Source organism: Eleutherodactylus coqui, chromosome 7 (assembly GCF_035609145.1).
Source record: "Eleutherodactylus coqui strain aEleCoq1 chromosome 7, aEleCoq1.hap1, whole genome shotgun sequence".
In the NCBI taxonomy this organism is placed as follows: Eukaryota; Metazoa; Chordata; class Amphibia; order Anura; family Eleutherodactylidae; genus Eleutherodactylus; species Eleutherodactylus coqui.
In genome coordinates, this window is record NC_089843.1 from 94,404,698 (window position 1) to 94,422,177 (window position 17,480).

General features: G+C 41.6%; 1 protein-coding gene and 1 long non-coding RNA gene across 5 annotated transcripts in view; one reads left to right on the forward strand and one right to left on the reverse strand.

Moving 5' to 3' along the window:
• LOC136572641 (uncharacterized) overlaps positions 1–17,480 on the reverse strand; it is a 72,891-nt gene that overhangs the window by 34,087 nt on the left and 21,324 nt on the right. The window contains exon 2 of the long non-coding RNA XR_010785810.1: positions 9,702–9,815. This is a non-coding gene — a long non-coding RNA (uncharacterized lncRNA). The remainder of the gene's footprint in view (positions 1–9,701; positions 9,816–17,480) is intronic.
• The window catches only part of SLC7A2 (solute carrier family 7 member 2), a 110,460-nt gene that overhangs the window by 20,188 nt on the left and 72,792 nt on the right, over positions 1–17,480 (forward strand). The gene's annotated exons all lie outside the window — the stretch shown is intronic.

Below are 17,480 nucleotides of genomic sequence, written 5' to 3' on the forward strand. Positions count from 1 at the left end.
GCCCTGCTGGGAGTCCCCTTGTCACTGAACACTGTGACAGTGCTGTCACAGTGATCAGTGACAAGGGGACTCCCCGCAGGGGAATATTGACGCGCACCAGGGACCTATGTGCATGCATGTCCTATGTTTTGCAGGTACGTGCATTTGCATGCCTGTACAACAGGGACATGTGAACACACCACAGAAAACCAATAGTTCTAATAGGCGCGTGTCTTTGTGCGCACATTGTACGCACATAAACACGCTCGTGTGAATCCACCCTCAGATTGTACATGCAGTCTGATTTGAGGGCATTATGTTATAGAGCAGGAGGAGCCGAGTAGACCGATATAAAATTTTATGGGGAAAGTTTCAGAATAACTTTTATTTTATTTATTTTTACTTTATTCATTTAACTCCCCGTTCATTCTGGGGTTTGAGGCCTGTGATCACCCAATGATAGACAGTTATCTCTATATGTACACTTATATAGGGAAGGATATTAATGATTGAGTAGGACCGCCCACTGGACTCCTAAACTCAGAATGAGCAAGTCCTAGAAGTCCAGTATAACATGCTACCTCCTGCCTGAACAGCATTTTCAATGTAATGTGTTCCCTTTAAACTATGAATTCCCTGCAGTACTGCAAGTTTTAGCATAACAATATTGTTGCTTAAAGGAACAATTCTGATAAAAACATTAAACTATGGAAGTGTTTTCAAAGTAGAACATCTATATAAAGGGGATGTTCTTTATTATAATCAATTACAATATATATTGTATGTTACATAGAAATAATCTTTCTAACCCATTGCTGTTGCCAATTTGTACAGGCTGTCATAGGCTCTGTTCACATCTGTGTTCAGGGTTTCAGTTTTCCTGCTCCATCCTGCTCCACCCTACAGTGAATGGATCCATCCTATGACAGAACCAAATGGTATCAAATAGACACCATTGACTATATAATTAGGTCCATCTGGCTTGCGTCCTGCTCGCCTGCATTTGGATTTTTGCACGGGTCGGGTGCCAGAGGCCCTGATTGCAGCCTCTGACACAGATGTGACCAGAGCCTTAACCCTTTGCAATCCAATTTTGGATTCAGGGTTTCCTAGGGGGCTTTCTCTTTCTGCCATTATACAATGGCGCTGGCTAGAGACAATACTGTGGGATGGGACATGCTGGAGGGGCCCCCCAACAACAGAGCAGCCAGTAATATACAGTAAGAATACCCTGTCGGACGTCTTCCGACATCGAAGCTGTACAGCCTTCAGTCAGAATGTCTTCAGACGTCAGACAGTGGATTGGAAAGGATTAAAGGGTATTCATGTCCAGGGCTACATTCATACTTCTACTGACTGCTACATTGCCTGCTGTCTCAATGTTTTTTCAGAATGTGCTCCAATAGTTTTGCTATTATAATTACATTGTAAATTATAATTTGTATTTTAGCATATGTAACCTTTACTGCAGTAATCTAATGTAGAAGAGACTAACAATGGTCAAAAACTGAGGAACCCAAAAGTTCAAAGAAGTTGATTTAGACTGCCAACAATCGGAAAGTCAGCTCAGTCAGTTCATCAATATATCAGATCTGTGGAGGTCCGATGCCCCAGTACCCCCACCGGTCAGCTGTTTGTTGGAGCTGCTGCATGCCAGGGCTAGCATAGCACTGTATTGTGCACTGAGCCTCTTTAACAGACAGCTGATCAAAGGGTTTGTATCATGAAAAATACCTTTTTTCAGTTAAATCCAACCCATAATTATAGACATTTTTGTAATTATTCTCATTTTAAAAAAAATGTTTCTATCCCAGATATTCCAGGAATAATGTTAGGGCCCCTTTACATTGAACAATTAATGTTCAGATTCTTTCTACATCGCGGGAAACTAAACAATAATCATCCAGTGTGAATGCCTGCATGATCTGAATGACAAACGATAATTCATTTGTCGTCTGGATCATGCAGGCATAAAAATCAAACGACGATTGGCCTGTGTAAACAGGCAGTCGTTCATCTATGAACAACTGCCTGTTTACTGCGATTGCAGGTGAGCAGGCTGAAACAATCCTTGGTCTGCTCTGGCTCCATTCACTGAGCGAGGATGTCTCCTGTATAAAAGCACAGAAGATTCCTTAGAATAGCGCCACCTGCTGTTTCTATTGAACAGCCTTTCTGTGTCCACCTCAGTAAATGTTCCAAGGTAGTGTCTCCTACTCAATCTTGTTTCTCTGCAGTAACCCTGTTTCACTGTCTTATCACTTGCTCAACATCTCTTCTGCATCAGAGAAGATGCCGGTAGTTCAGAAGCAGCCGCTCAACAACCCAAGTACCCCTCTACATACCCAGTGGAGCAGAGAGAGAAGCAAAGGCCAAGCAGGTGGAACAATTACGGAGGTGGACTCCAGATAGAAAGAGACGGTGGCATTTTTTCTAACTTTAGTCCTGGAATATCTGGGCACAGAAACTTTTTTAGTAAGTGTGAATATAAGTAAATGTTTAAAATTCTGGGAGGGGTTTAACTAAAAACAATATTTTTGTGGGACAACCCCTTTAAATATAGGGCAATATAACTGATCCATTTAAGTTGCCCATAGATATGACCAAAATTATCATAGGGGATAGTTAATATGTTTATCATATGGAATAATTATTGTGTATGGATAAAGATTTTAGCATTTTTTAGGCGTATAAGCAGAAGTCCAGCGAACCGTATCACTAATCTGTCATGACAGAGCAAAGCAGTTCAACTGAATCCACAGCTAATCTTTGGCAAACACTTATGTGCCACCCTTTATTCAAATATTTGATTAAGCCAAAAAGACAAGCTAATGGAGAAATTGAGAAACCTAGCTATTTTAGGTCTATGGCTGGCTTAATGTTGAGTTGACATGGACCAATTTTGACCCAATCAGATGGATGTCCTGGTTTAATGTATCCGATCTCTTCAGTGATATTGTGTGAGAATGGGAATGGAAAACATGCTCCTATCTTTATTAGATCCATACAATGGGGAGCTCCATGTAAACAGCATTTAGAAACGACTTACATGACATTTTATCACTATAAGCCAACATTCGCATTGTGAAGACAGCAAAGCAGCTTGCAGGGGGTATCCCACTCGAATACATGAGCCCAATGTACCTATTACAGCACTGACACCAATTTCACAACACATCTTACTTCCTGATCTTCCATCCTGATGGATATTCAACAAGTGGTCATATGACCCCCTCCAGGGCATTTTTGTTGGTTGTTCCGACATAGTGTACATATAGGGCATAGTAGTTCTGGCCAAGGCAATGAATGTTTAGTCACCAGTGATATAGCATTCATTGCCTAGTGGAAAGTGCAGAAGACGGGTAGTCATCAATGTGCATGTGTGGTACAGAACGCACTTGAGAAGCGGAAGCAGAACTGGTATGGAATCCAACACTGCTGTTGTTGGCAGAAGTGAAGCTGTACCAGGTCCCGGACCACAAGAAAGCAACAATATATGAAAAAAGAGCTTGAGGGGCTTAGTAGTGCTGGGTGGGAGTCTACTGGGGACAATTAAAAAAATTGAAGTGGAAAAACCTCTCTAAGATAAATGCTTGTTGAATGACCCGTTGAAAGCATGTTTGATGATTGCAAGATTTCCCACTATCCCACTAGGACTGTATAGCTGTTTATATATCCCACTATCAAATACTCTTTTAGGGCATCCTTCTCTTGGAGCAAAGAGTTACTCCAAAGAATTCTAATGAGTAGATCATTTTTTCAATGTTCACTGTGTAATACTCAATTTTCCCTGTGGGGGCACTGGAATTAAATAGTTGCTAACAAGTTCCCTGCAGGTTAAAGCTGACGACTTGGAGTGACCTTAGTGGGACTCCCTGTAATGACCTTATTTTCTGGGAACTTTTCTAACAAAAATAGGATTGTACAAATCAGACAACCCCTTCCAAAACAATGACTTCTTCATTTTCACTGCAGCACAGAATATGAGCCAATACACAATTCCGCTAGTTCATTCCTTATAATCAGCTTGCCTCTACAAGCACTCCTGCAAATCTCTTTATGTAACGATACACACAAATCTATGATCTATTACCTGGATAGCTGTCTGAACGTAACCTGGTTGCATTTTTGAATTTTTTATTTCTTGCAGATTTCAACAGCGCTCTTCTGTAATCGTCTATGTAAATTCCCTTTAGCACTTGCTCTTTACTCCTCGGTTAGTTGGCAAAGTGTATGTCGATTTCCTTCAGATTGGCAAAGAAAAGTATACTTTATTAGTCTGAATTGACATGAAGGAAATAATGCCGCTAATCATTCAGAGAATTGTAAAGCTGCTTACTCGGAACACAAGACAATCCTTTATGGAATGTACTCATTTCATGAATACTCACACGTTGGGCTGTTTCTGGGTTACCAAGGCATGCCTAATCTATTCCTAAAGAATATATTTTACTACGTGTATTAGATTGTTGCTCCTTAGAATAGAGGAAAGGTTATGGGAAATTGACAAATCTCTCCCTTGGACACACTCCCTTTTCCCCCGTAGATACAAAGTTGTACCAACATTTCCATGGCGTTATACTTTTAAGATGCGGCATGATGTAGAGCAAAAATAAAGTAATACTGTGTTAAAAGGAAAAATCTATGTGATGTTCGATGCTCTAGTATAAAAAAGACAAAAATTATTATGACGGTAAGGATGGTTTCACACCTGCAGCCGGGGTTCCGCTTTCCTGCTCCATTTGGGGAGCAGGAAGGAGGGATCTCTGTGGACGAATGGCTCCACTCAGGACGGAACCGAACAACGCCGAACGGACCTCACTGACTATAATGGGGGCTGTTCGGTTTCCGTTCTGGTGCAGTTCACTCTGATATCATTTAAACGATAAATCGTTTGGTGTAAACGGACGCTAAATAGTTGTGAAACGATAAATGGTGCCCACTGGAGAAACATTTGAAACAATCAGAAGAGAAATACTAAGAGGTGGGAAGGAAGAGAAGAAGGAGGACACTAAAGTCATATGCAAAAATATGGATCCAATGAGAAAACACAGGCTAAAGAGCACCACTCAAGATGAGGGGATATGCTTGTAGTGCTGGAACAAGTGAAGGTACAGTCTAGCAAAGCATCCATGGCATGGTGGAGAACATCTTAATAAACACTACGCCTGCTATAGAGGGTCAGTTGCATGTCAATATATGCACATTATGGGGTATTCAACCATGCTTAATGCATTCATAAGCTACACTTAGCAATCATCCAGCAAACCAGATACATTAGATTATCTGAAACAGTATGTGCTCACAGCTACAATATGCTTACCAAACCATTTTGGCCATATCGATAAGTGGTGTAACTAGCAAAATGGGCCAAAAAACATGGAAGAAATCGCTGTCTCCTCAACTATCCTATACTAGTAAGGCCTCGTTCACACGGGCGACACAGCATCACAGTGAGAAAATGACAGTAATATCGCATTGCTGGTCTGTGCGATATACGCTGTGGTTTCTTGCAGTGGTACCGTGACTTTGTAGCGCTACAAAGTCGCATGTGGTGCCACAAAGTTGCGCTGAAGAAAAAATGTTTTAAAAAGTATACATCACTTCTCCCGCGGACTCCACTGCAGCTTCTTCTTGGGCCCCGACACTCTTCTTCTTCAACTCTTCTGGATGGGGATTTTTCAATCCCCGCCTCCTGGAAGCACTGGCTGTGATTGGCTAAGCGTCAGCCAATCACAGCCAGCGCTTTCCAGGAGGCGGGAATTTTTCAATCCCTGCCAGAAGATGATGAAGAGAAACAGTGTCGGGACCCGGGGAGAAGCTGCAGCGGCGTCGGAGAGTGCTTCTAAGGTGATGTATGTGTATTTGTATTTATATGTATAGGTTGCATCACACGAATATCCCTTTTTCATGCGATGCAACAGGGAAGAAGGCTTTATAGGGAACCATGGGCTACCAAACTTCACAAGTCGTGGGCATCTCGCCGGACCCACAAGGTTTTTGTGTTGGGTTGTTGCTAGCTACAAAACATCGCACGTGTGAAGTAAGCCATAGGAAAGCATGGGCTTCACATAAATGCGATTTGAAGCATTGTAGCAACGCGACAAAATCGTGCAACTTTGTCACCTGTGTGAACGTGGCCTAAAGGTAAAAACTGGAATTTAGCCACTCATTTAAACTGATGGATGATACCATCTTAAAATGGAAAACCTATTGAATCTTTTTTTTCAGTACCCATCTGTCCCAGTCTCCATTCCTAAAAAATATGACAGTGTGCAGATCACCAATGTGCTTCACATCATGTCTTGTGTTGGGACACTTGTGTCAGCCCTACGTATGATCTCAACTATGTGTTCACCAATTCTTCAGCGAAGCGCAGGAGTACTTTTGCTTACTCCAATGCACACATACAGCGCACATACAGATCTGGAGCCCATTGGCTTACTGGACTTCCTATCTTTTCTGTTGAATGTGACAACATCTGCTTTGCTCATTCTATGCTTTCATTGTTTGCTCTTGTTATTGCCCCTGTGTGTCTAGGCCAACTTTATTTCAAGGTGGCTTTACATAGGACAACTGCCATCCGAATAGTTGCTCAGTAGAGTGAATGTAAGAGATAGTTATTCTGTGTAAACATGTCTACCAAGCTCATGATGAGTGAGAATTCGTTCATTAGTCGTTAGTCACTTTGTTTCAGCTCCCCTACAAGTTGTCATTGGTTGATTAATCGTCTGGTGTAAACACGCAATTGTTTGTCGTCCAATGACTAGCCAATAGCCTTGCAGGGAGATCTGCGCTTCAACAACTACAAATTTGAACAACAAGCAAGCAACAATTGCTCTGCGTAAAAGCACACAGTCATTCTTATGATTTAGCCACTGATTTGAGTGACTATTGAGATGATAGCTGTACATTGTAAAGCCACCCTAAAAGTACCTTTACGTGGGGCAATTCATCATCATCATCATCATCATCATCATAGGCTATCACTCGTGGCCGAGGATGATTGCCTTCCAAGTATAAGGGCTTTGCGGTGGGTTTGTAGATGACTATACAGACCTATTCTTGATCCGCAGATTCTTTCGGTTTCCAAGTGGAAGACAGCCCCGACAAGGGTTGGCTTGATGTCCTTTCCTCTTGATATGTTTCTCCCTTTCATCCTAGATTCGTGCCTCTTTAAAATTTACAGTGCTGTTGGTAACAGCAGACCCCTAAATGGAGCGCTCGAGGGCCAGGGTTTCCCAGTTCTTGATGTCTATGGCACAGATCTAAAGCTTAGCTTTCAGTCCATCCATAAATCTCTTTTGCTGTCCACCAACATTCCGTTTTCCATTTTTCAGTTGAAAGTATAGTAGTTGCGTTGGGAGACGATAATCGGGCATTCGCACAATGTGGCCAGTCCAGCAAAGTTGATGGTGCAGGATCAACCGAATGAATAATCACTGGAAACAGTGAATTTGGGCAGTAGCTATCCTGTGTGCAAGCGGCTGCCGACAGGGCACTGAGTGACAAATTGCTCATTTGTTATAGTTGCTTGATTTTTAGCTCAATCCTTGAGCGACTCCTGTTTACTGTGAATGGAGGCAGGCATCTGGAAGAGATCTCTGGTCCTCTCTGTCTCCATTCACAGAATGACTGTTGCTCCTGTGTAAAAGCAAGGAGTGCTGGGACAGCTATTGGGCACTAATAAATATTGATTAAAAAAAAAAAAAATACCCCTTTCTGATGGAAGTGTCCCTTTAAGTGAGGAGCAACTGTACAATATGCAGAATACTGTGTGATATTATCTATATTACTGTACATGTTGCAGTGTTGAGTCATTTCAAGATGACTGAGTTGTGGAGACAATTGCATTAGTAGCTACTGAGGAGGTTTGATGACGGCAGTGGGGAGGACAGGTACTCCAAGTGGACAGAAGTAATTCTGCATAGACTTCTATCCTGAGAGTAACCTGATGTCTTCTTCCTATTGATTTATGCTGCACAGCTGAGCAGATACCTTCCAAGATATTAATAATAACTCTCATGGCTGGTAAGTAATAATCATCCCTATGCGGCTAATGAGCATGGGCGCTGCACTCCAATTCACATGGAAATGAATGAATCTGCGTATTTGGCTATAGTAGGAATTCTCCAGTGGGGCATGCAGTGGCCGAGAGATTTCCTTTAAATGTTTGTTGTAGGAAACGTAGTTCAACACGGGTTACTAGCTGCCGTTAGAATGTTTCCATTATCATAGTCATTATAGACTCTTCAGTGTGATACAGTATTCTGACACGTATTGTTACAATGTGCTTTTCTTCTTAACGTTAATCTCTAACATCATTTTATAACGCTAGAGCTGGAACACATTTATATATCTATTATGGAAATTATTAGAATACCTCTTTGCATTGAGCTCACCCTAGTTGTGGCTGCAGGTAAGCCCTATTACTGTGTGTGGGGGCATCAAGAAAACCAGTTTATTCCCAGACCCCTTTGCACCACAGGTTTCAAATCAGTCTTGTGATCTGCATCTATGGATGGTGCGTCCATGGCCGGCCTTATATATGCAACCGATGCGATCACACAGGGCATCGGCTGCCAGCTTGTAGGGGGAACAGAGGCAGATTTAGGCTGGAGGCAGTTGCCCTCCCCCTTAGGTCTGCCTGCCCATGAGCTACATGAGTCATCCATGGCTCTGTCTTCTGGCCCCCAATATTCCTAGGTACCTCTGTCAGTCCATCAGTGCCCCCACAACACGACCATTTAGTTCTAATACTGTATTTATGATATGAGCTTGGTCCTGCTGCTGTGTTTATGTGTTGCGTTTTAGAGATGTATTTATGTAATGGGATTGATTCTGGTATTGTATCTATGTACTGAAGTTTGTTCTGCGGCTGTATCTATGTACTGAACTTGGTTCAGGCACTGTATTTATGTTATGAGCTTGGTTCTGGTGCTGTATTTATTTTATTAGCTTGGTTCTGGTGCTGCATTTGTTATGAGCTTGACTCTGGTGCTGTATTTATGTTATGAACTTGGCTCTTGCACTGTATTTATGTTAGGAGCATGGTTCTGTACAGTATTTATTCACTGAGCTGTTCTGGTGTATACTGCTATTTTGTTGTTTTTCTGGACAAGAAGAATACATACAGACTGCCTAACAATAAAATATATGTTGTTTTTTTTTTTCTTATGATGGGGAAATGGGTGCCAAATAAAATTCCACACAGGGTGCCGTCTAATGTAAGGCTGGCACCGGGTGTGTTACTACATAATGTGTTCTTAAAGTGACTACAAGGCAGAGAATCCCTTTGGCTTGTGAAACGTGTCCTTTTAAGCATAGCATACTGTCCTACAGCATTTGTAGAAGGAAAAACCGTGACAAGTCCTACATCAGAATGAGGCTTTTCACTACAACTACAATCCCTCATTAGGTTCTGGTATTGGAAGCGATTGTGTTTATTGGTGTAAATTGTACAGTGCATTATAACCCCCAGTATATATACTGCTAGTTACGTGTGCAAACACCTCGCTCATTTCTGGTTGCAGGCTCATTTTTTTGCGGACCTGTCTGTAAACTCTTTAAATTGGTCCATATGGGAAGACTCAACCATGCATTCATTTTAAGGTTAGTTAAACAGGACAGTTTCTCCTTGTTGATCTTTCTGTGAAATAACAGATGGCTGGCACTTAGTTAAGTGAACCAAATAAGAAAAGAACAATATCTGCACTTAATACCAGTCAGTGCTGCACAATTTTCCCAGGTGGTAGACTGTAGGTGATGTGAAATCTCTCCCCCGATGTGTCAGGAGTGATCTTTGCAAAAGTCACAATTAGCAGGTCCAATCATCCCTGCAAATATAAATTTTCTGGTTAGCCAATAAAAGCATCACTTCTATAATATTTTGTCTTTTTCATAGAAGAGTATTTAATATCAAACAAAAGCCACAATGAAAAAGTACATTGTGTAACTACATTTAGGCCACTCGCACACAGCAGTGCGGACTGGATTTTGTTTTTTGTCCGCAGCTCCCTGCGGCCTACAGCAGGGCTTAGCACACCTCATCATTGATAAGGTGCGCTAAATGCAAAAAATAGAACAGACTCCGCTCGAAAATCACCGCGTTCGAGCACATGTCTGTGAGGCTCCCATTGATATCAATGGGAGCCTTATACTGCATTTACCGTGACATTCAAAAACGCAGAAAGAAGCGCCTGTGTGAGAGCTGCCTTAGTCTAGTTATATACGGTCTACTGTAGGTCACTGAGATCAAACATTCACATTGTGTTCCTCTAGGTTTTGTTCATACCACAAAATAGTAACATAAAAAAATAGACTATATTCAGCTCTCTGTGGCCCCCCGTGATGTTGCTGAGTGGCCCCGCATCCCTGGTACCGGCTTCCAGAGTGTATGGCCATTGGTAGTCAGGTGACCACTGAGGCCAATCAGAGGCGACAGTGTTGTCGTCCCAACCTCCTGATGTAGTCAGGTGACCACTGAAGCCAATCAGAGGCGACAGTGTTGTCATCGCAACCTCCTGATGTAGTCAGGTGACCACTGAAGCCAATCAGAGGCGACAGTGTTGTCGTCCCAACCTCCTGATGTAGTCAGGTGACCACTGAAGCCAATCAGAGGCGACAGTGTTGTCATCGCAACCTCCTGATGTAGTCACGTGACCACTGAAGCCAATCAGAGGCGACAGTGTTGTCATCCCAACCTCCTGATGTAGTCAGATGACCACTGAAGCCAATCAGAGGCGACAGTGTTGTCGTCCCAACCTCCTGATGTAGTCAGGTGACCACTGAAGCCAATCAGAGGCGACAGTGTTGTCGTCCCAACCTCCTGATGTAGTCAGGTGACCACTGAAGCCAATCAGAGGCGACAGTGTTGTCGTCCCAACCTCCTGATGTAGTCAGGTGACCACTGAAGCCAATCAGAGGCGACAGTGTTGTCGTCCCAACCTCCTGATGTCATGCTTGAGAAATATCCAGGACGGATCGAAACGTCGCTATGTCTTACTGAGGAATAAAGATGCTTTTATTTAAGAAAACCCAAGAGTGCTGATCCATCTTTCTATCACCCGTTACTGTGTATGTCCCGGTGTAAAACTGGTAAAGGCAGAGATGACCCCTATAATTTGGTGTGTACAGGTTGACTTTTTATTGGCTAAAGCAACTCTCAGCCCTGGCCAAAAATGGCCACATGAGCTTCTTTGCCTACCTGATGCACATTGTATAAGAGTATGTATTGGTAGTCATGTGTACAACCCTGGTCAATCAAAGCAGGTGCACAGCGTGCATCTGGTAGTCAGAGAAGCTGGTGTGGCCATCTTTGTCTGTCCAGGCCCGGTTTGTTGCTTTAATGGAAATTAAAGCAAATAATAAGGATGGAATACCTCCATATAAACTAGTAACATGGGAGGGAACGCTGTGAAGCAGAGGAGTAAAGCATATTTAAGAAGTGAAGCTAGTGACATGGCACATGTCCAGAACAATAAGCAGTGGACTTTAATTGGCAGTAAGCAAATCATCTGCAACAATTTTTTCCCTCATTGCAAAGAAATGTTTTTATTCAGATGGTCTGATGGAGCAATACTGTAGAAACATTGAGTCATGCACAAGCTGCTTCTTAGTACAAGTTAGAATAGGTGGATAAATAGAAACACTAATGACAACACATGACACTACAGGGTGTAGGATCATTTGTCACATATTGTGCGTGCCCCATCTACCTAAAGGGGTCCTATAAAAGACAACTTGTTCTGTACCAATGTCTTTATTGTGGAGACATGGGGCAATGCCAGCAAATATAAAACCCCTTTTTGTGTGCCTACTATGATCACCTTATACATGCGAGCATCAAATTAAAGGGGATTTCCATACTATTGATGACCTATCCTTATGAAGTGCAACAAATAGGTGTAGGGAGTCTAAAAGCTCATGCAATGCTTCCCTGGGAAATTTGGTATGCAAATAAGCTCCTCCTAAAACCACCCCAACCCTTAAGTAAGCCTTGCAATATGACTAAAGATCTAATCCAAACCAGCATCAAATTAAAGGGGTTTTCCATACTATTGATGACCTATCCTTATGAAGTGCACCAAATAGGTGTAGGGAGTCTAAAAGCTCATGCAATGCTTCCCTGGGAAATTTTGGTATGCAAATAAACTCCGCCTAAAACCATACCAACCGTTAAGCAAGCCTTGCAATATGACTAGAGATATAATCCAAACCAGAGTCTTAAAAATACATTGGAAGACACAATTTTTGCTAATGCAGTATCACTACGAGTATTAATAACTAGACTTGATGCATTGTCTACAGCTAGAGAGGCAGAGAAATAGTAGTTTAATTGCATGCTAATTTGCTGATGTAATTCAGCTGCTGATTGGTGCTTGAGATTGTGCTGAGACTTCCTACTGAGAGAGGGAAGAGCTACTTCATTCACAAGCTCAACACAGTACTGCTGCCTAGATCACACCCAGTAAGGTAAAAGCCTAAAGATTTTATAGGGGGGGCTATAGAGAACTTGTCAAGAGTGTTTAGGTCCCAAAACCACGAATAACTTATTATGCAGGACGTTAATAGGATGACAATGATGGCTTTTGATACTCTAACTGATGCAGAATATTGAGGAAAAAGAACTTTGAAACCAGCATGCGATAACTTCAGATTATCTCTAAATAATCATGGGGACGTTGCCGCCTCTCTGAAGAGCCATGTCGGCTGATCACGCTCCTGGCTTGATTGATGTCCTTCAAGCCATCAAACGTCACCTCCGATGGCAACGATCCCATGTGTAGATCAAGCTGAAAGTTGTTAGATTGCTACCTGTTGACTTTTAAACTATTAATCAATTTCATCATATTGGCAAAACTGATTATGGAGGGAACATTAGATCAGATCATGAGATTTCTCGTCTTGGATCCTTGCCGATCACTATTCTATAGTTACACTAGATAGATTCTTCTCCTTTAAACAAATTCCTCCGATTTCTGCTCAGTAGACATGGGAAAAGCTTGTAGAACATTCTGTTATTCTCGGCTCATGTTTGTCCTATGAGTGTTAATTTAGTGTATATTAATCTTCTTCTGGCAAACCTTATGACACAAGCCATGTAATGTCATCTGCTTTACTCCTGTATTTGGGATTTAAACTTTCCAGCGCACCAGATGGAGCTTTGTTTCTTCCATTAATATATTTTCATTTAACTCCTTTTTTCAGCTGTAGATTTCATGTTGAAAGCACATAAAAACAAAAAAAGTTGCCTGACTATCACAGCTTTTGGTGATGTGAAATATTCAGGAGACACTGAAACTTAATTTTCTTTCAATCGTATGTTGGCCCATCGCTGACAACAGATTCCTCTCGTCTTCACAATGTGATCTGCCCTGATTACTAGCCTTCTTGGATACAAAATACAAGTTATTTACTAAAAGCATTAAAATGTATGGATATTTTAAAGGGAATCTGCCCTATTAAAGTATAGCATCTGAAATATGCTCTAATAGCAAACCATTGTAGAATCCCCTAATAACAGTCATTATGTGTCCCATACGTGGCTGCAGCCACAGCACCTTATACTGCTGCAAAAGCTTTTCACTTACAATATTGTGTATTAATGTGAAAGGCCCCAAAAGAGCACAACCTAAAATCCAGAGAAAAAAGTAAATATGAACTAGTCAGAGTAGATATCTTCTTATTGTATCTAATCTGTTCCTTATGATAATCCAAAAGGCCTTTATAGTTATATATGCCAGGAGGCATCCAATATGTGCCAACTCCCTTTCCCCCTCTTAATAATGCTAGCGCACGAGAAATAGGAAGATTAGGTAAGTAAGAAGGCTTTATTGATCTCCACCAAGTACAAAAACGTGTATTAGTCCAAGATGTAACAACAGGGAAAAAGAAAAAAATCTTCCCCGCGCTCCAAGGGTTAAAGGATTTGGTATAAACCCAAAGGCTGTAGGTTTATATAGACCAATATTTATTTATGCTACACGTTTCGGCGTATCGAATCACACTTTTTTCAAGCAAGAAAATATACATACACGTTACAAACTGTCTTGTATATACATAAAATATCATTAAAATGAACTTACACGTGTGGTGCTCGCTGCGGACGCCATTCGCACTCCGGTATGTGTGTCCTCCCCTTTGGGAGGAGAATTCGATCATATGACCTAGTCATGTGTCCTGAATCACACGACTAGGAATTTCAATGGGTGGAATGCATAATGCGTTCCATTTTCGTCTTGTACTTCTATAATAGCTATCCGGTGGGTGGATGGCGTCCACAGCGAGCACCACATGTGTAAGTTCATTTTTATGATATTTTATGTATATATAAGACAGTTTGTAGCGTGTATGTATATTTTCTTGCTTGAAAAAGGCGTGATTTGATACGCCGAAATGTGCATAAATAAATATTGATCTATATAAACCTACAGCTTTTGGGTTTATACCAAATACTTTAACCCTTGGAGCGCGGGGAATAATTTTTTCTTTTACTTGTTGTTACATTTGTGAGCCCCGGTTACCCAGTGGGCTTTCCTTACCGGGCCGCCTCCCCTACTGTTCCGGGACTAAGGTGAAAGGAGGATGATGGTGATAATGAGCTACCAGGTGAGTGCCAATACATCTCTTTATTTGCATGCAATGTGTTCCCGGATGAGGCGCTGAATATTGTCTATTTCTGCCATTTTTATTAGTCCAAGATGAGAATAAAAAAATATTTTTTAAATCAAAAACTAGTAAAAAGGACAAAGCCAAGATGGCACAAATCCGAAAGATTACCCTCAATGCATGATCCCATAATCTCATCCCATATGAGAAATCAATAAAAACATATCACACTCCAAATGATGAAAATTCATATTCAAATGAAGTGCTAGTGCATAGGAGATGCCAACATGAGTTGATGACCATAAAAACAGTCAAGTTCCCTGGTGCAAGCACCAAGTCATAACTGACTCCTAGTGTGACGTCACATCGTGATGTTTTCTTGGCAGACTGTTTATGAAGGGTGGTTTGCCATTGTCTTCACCAGTCCTCTTTTACCCCCCAGCAAGCTGGGTACTCATTTTGCCGACCTCGGAAGGATGGAGGGCTGAGTCAACCTTGAGCCGGCTACCTTAACCACACGGTGATTGAACCAGCAACCTGAACGAAAGCTTAGGACTACATTTCTACTGCCCTAATATTCTGTGCCAGATGAGGCCCTATGAAACAGTACTAAAATGCATGTGCAAGAATTAGGCTGGGTCCACATGGGGCTGATTTCCAGCAGAATGTCCGCAGTGAGCATTCCACTGAATCACAGAGCAAAGCATAGTGTAGTTAAAAAAGGGTCGTGTATTGAGCACTGGATAACAGGATCCAGAACTGGCAGAAGAGGGGCACGGCTGAGAAGATCAAGTACAGGTAATATATCTTATGCACCCTCCAGTCCCAGGACAGACATTTGTCCTGAAACCAGAGGGTCGCTTTAAATTGTTACTGGTTACTACCCAATGGTGGAAGACTGCTAATATACATTTATAGATGTGTGTTATGATTGTTTGACTTAGAGATAATATTTCATTCTACTGTTAGTTCAGTTGACTTACAGCACTGAAATTGTAGGTTGGAATCCGAACAAGTGCAACATCTGTATGTTCTATTGTTTTCCATGTATGGCTTTTCTTCATCTACTCCAGCTTTTCCTGCACTCCAAAAACATACTGATTGGAGATTTGGGCATCTTATAAAATTGGCTGCATGTGTGTGTATATCTGTGTGTTTTATATCTTCCACCAAGAACTTAGAATGGGAACCCTATTAAGAACAGCAGCTAAGAGGAGTGATGATAATCCCTGGACAGAATGGTTGGTGCTCTGTGAGCACTGGAAACTTAATAATGAGCAATTAACTGCTTCTGGTTATCAAAAGAGGTCTAGATGTAGAAGAATTGAGTCATGACCACTTGAACCAATGCTGTGAAAGATAAGACGAACTTGTGATTCTTAATTCAGTTTCATCCTTGACTCCGTTCAACTTTAGCAAACAAGTTATTTATGGCTACGAACGATGCATTCATGTATTTTATGTTGCTAAGTATCACAAAGTTTCTGGCCCACATCATTTCATTGAAACAGTTTTAGTTGTCCAAAACAATGTGGGCATTATGCTGTAGCGCTTCCTATTTATGCCTTGGAGGGAATAAACATGAGCAAAAGTTCCGATTTTCTCAGCTCTCCTCCATTGTACCAGGATCCTTATTTAAGCAAAAATGTCTGCATAAATAAATACAGGTAAGTGTAGAATGGTACATCTGGACACCCCCCTGCAGCGCTCTTTAAATGACTTGGCTTTTTTTAGTTCTTAGTATCCTTTTGACCCAGATCTTATCGACTCATTTAGGTATCAGTTATACAAAGAATTTTCAAAATATTTTACGCTTTCTTCCTATGGAAGAGGATATCTGCTTGGTTTCCCCGTGTAGTAGACACAAGACTCATGCTGTCATTGTGTCGCTGTTCTCTGTTACCGTGGTTGTAATTAACGACCTCCCAGCAGAGGCATCCAGTGCAGGAATTTGTTTCAAGAATGATCCTGGGATTTTCAGGTTGTGAAGGAAATAGCAGATATAGACTATTGTTCTTCTTAATATTCTTGGCACATGGTCTGACACCCTGTGATTATGTTATCCCTTTATACTGGAGCTCTTTAAGCTCTCAGTGCCCTCTCATGGCACACATACCTTGTGTTACATTTCGGACTATTCTAGTAATAGTCGTAAGATATAGTTTCTTGGAGAAATAATTGTATTAAATCACTCAGTAAATGGACGTCGTAAAATTACAAATTTTATCTCTTGTCTGGCTAAATGAATTAAAGGGTTATTCCCATCTTGTAAACTATTACTAGGGTATGCCTTTACTTTGTGAACAGTGAGTGATCAACCTATGAGTATGAAGGGCCCATAGCCCATGATTTAGGGCAACCCTCCAGTTTCTTCATGGGTCAGAGGGAGATGAGGGTACATTACCTGTAGTTGTTTTTATCTCATTCATCGGTTCCAGGACCGTCCAAAATAGATGACTCAATTTGTCTTCACACTACCTAATCCCCACAGTATATTGTTAGTGTTAGACTACGAATGCACTCTATCTGCTCTCTGATTGGCCAAGGCCAATAGCGATCTGTGCGGAAAAATCATAAATTGGTGCATGGTGTGCATTAGGTAGTTGGAAAATCACTACGGCTACCTTAGACAGGGCCCAGAACTGGTAGATTGGAGAGACAGAAGAGAAGAACAACTGCGGGTAATAAACCCCTCACCCTTTTGTAAATGTACAAAATTTGTCCCGAAACCAAACTCTGCATTCTCCCCTATGCAGTGACTCTCCTGACAACTAGTTGTACAAGCCATGGTGCAGTTATCTACACACTGTGCAACCAGGAGCACCGCTCTGTAGGAAAAAACAGTACATAGGCCATAGCACTGAACCAGCACTCTGACCCCTTCATTTTCA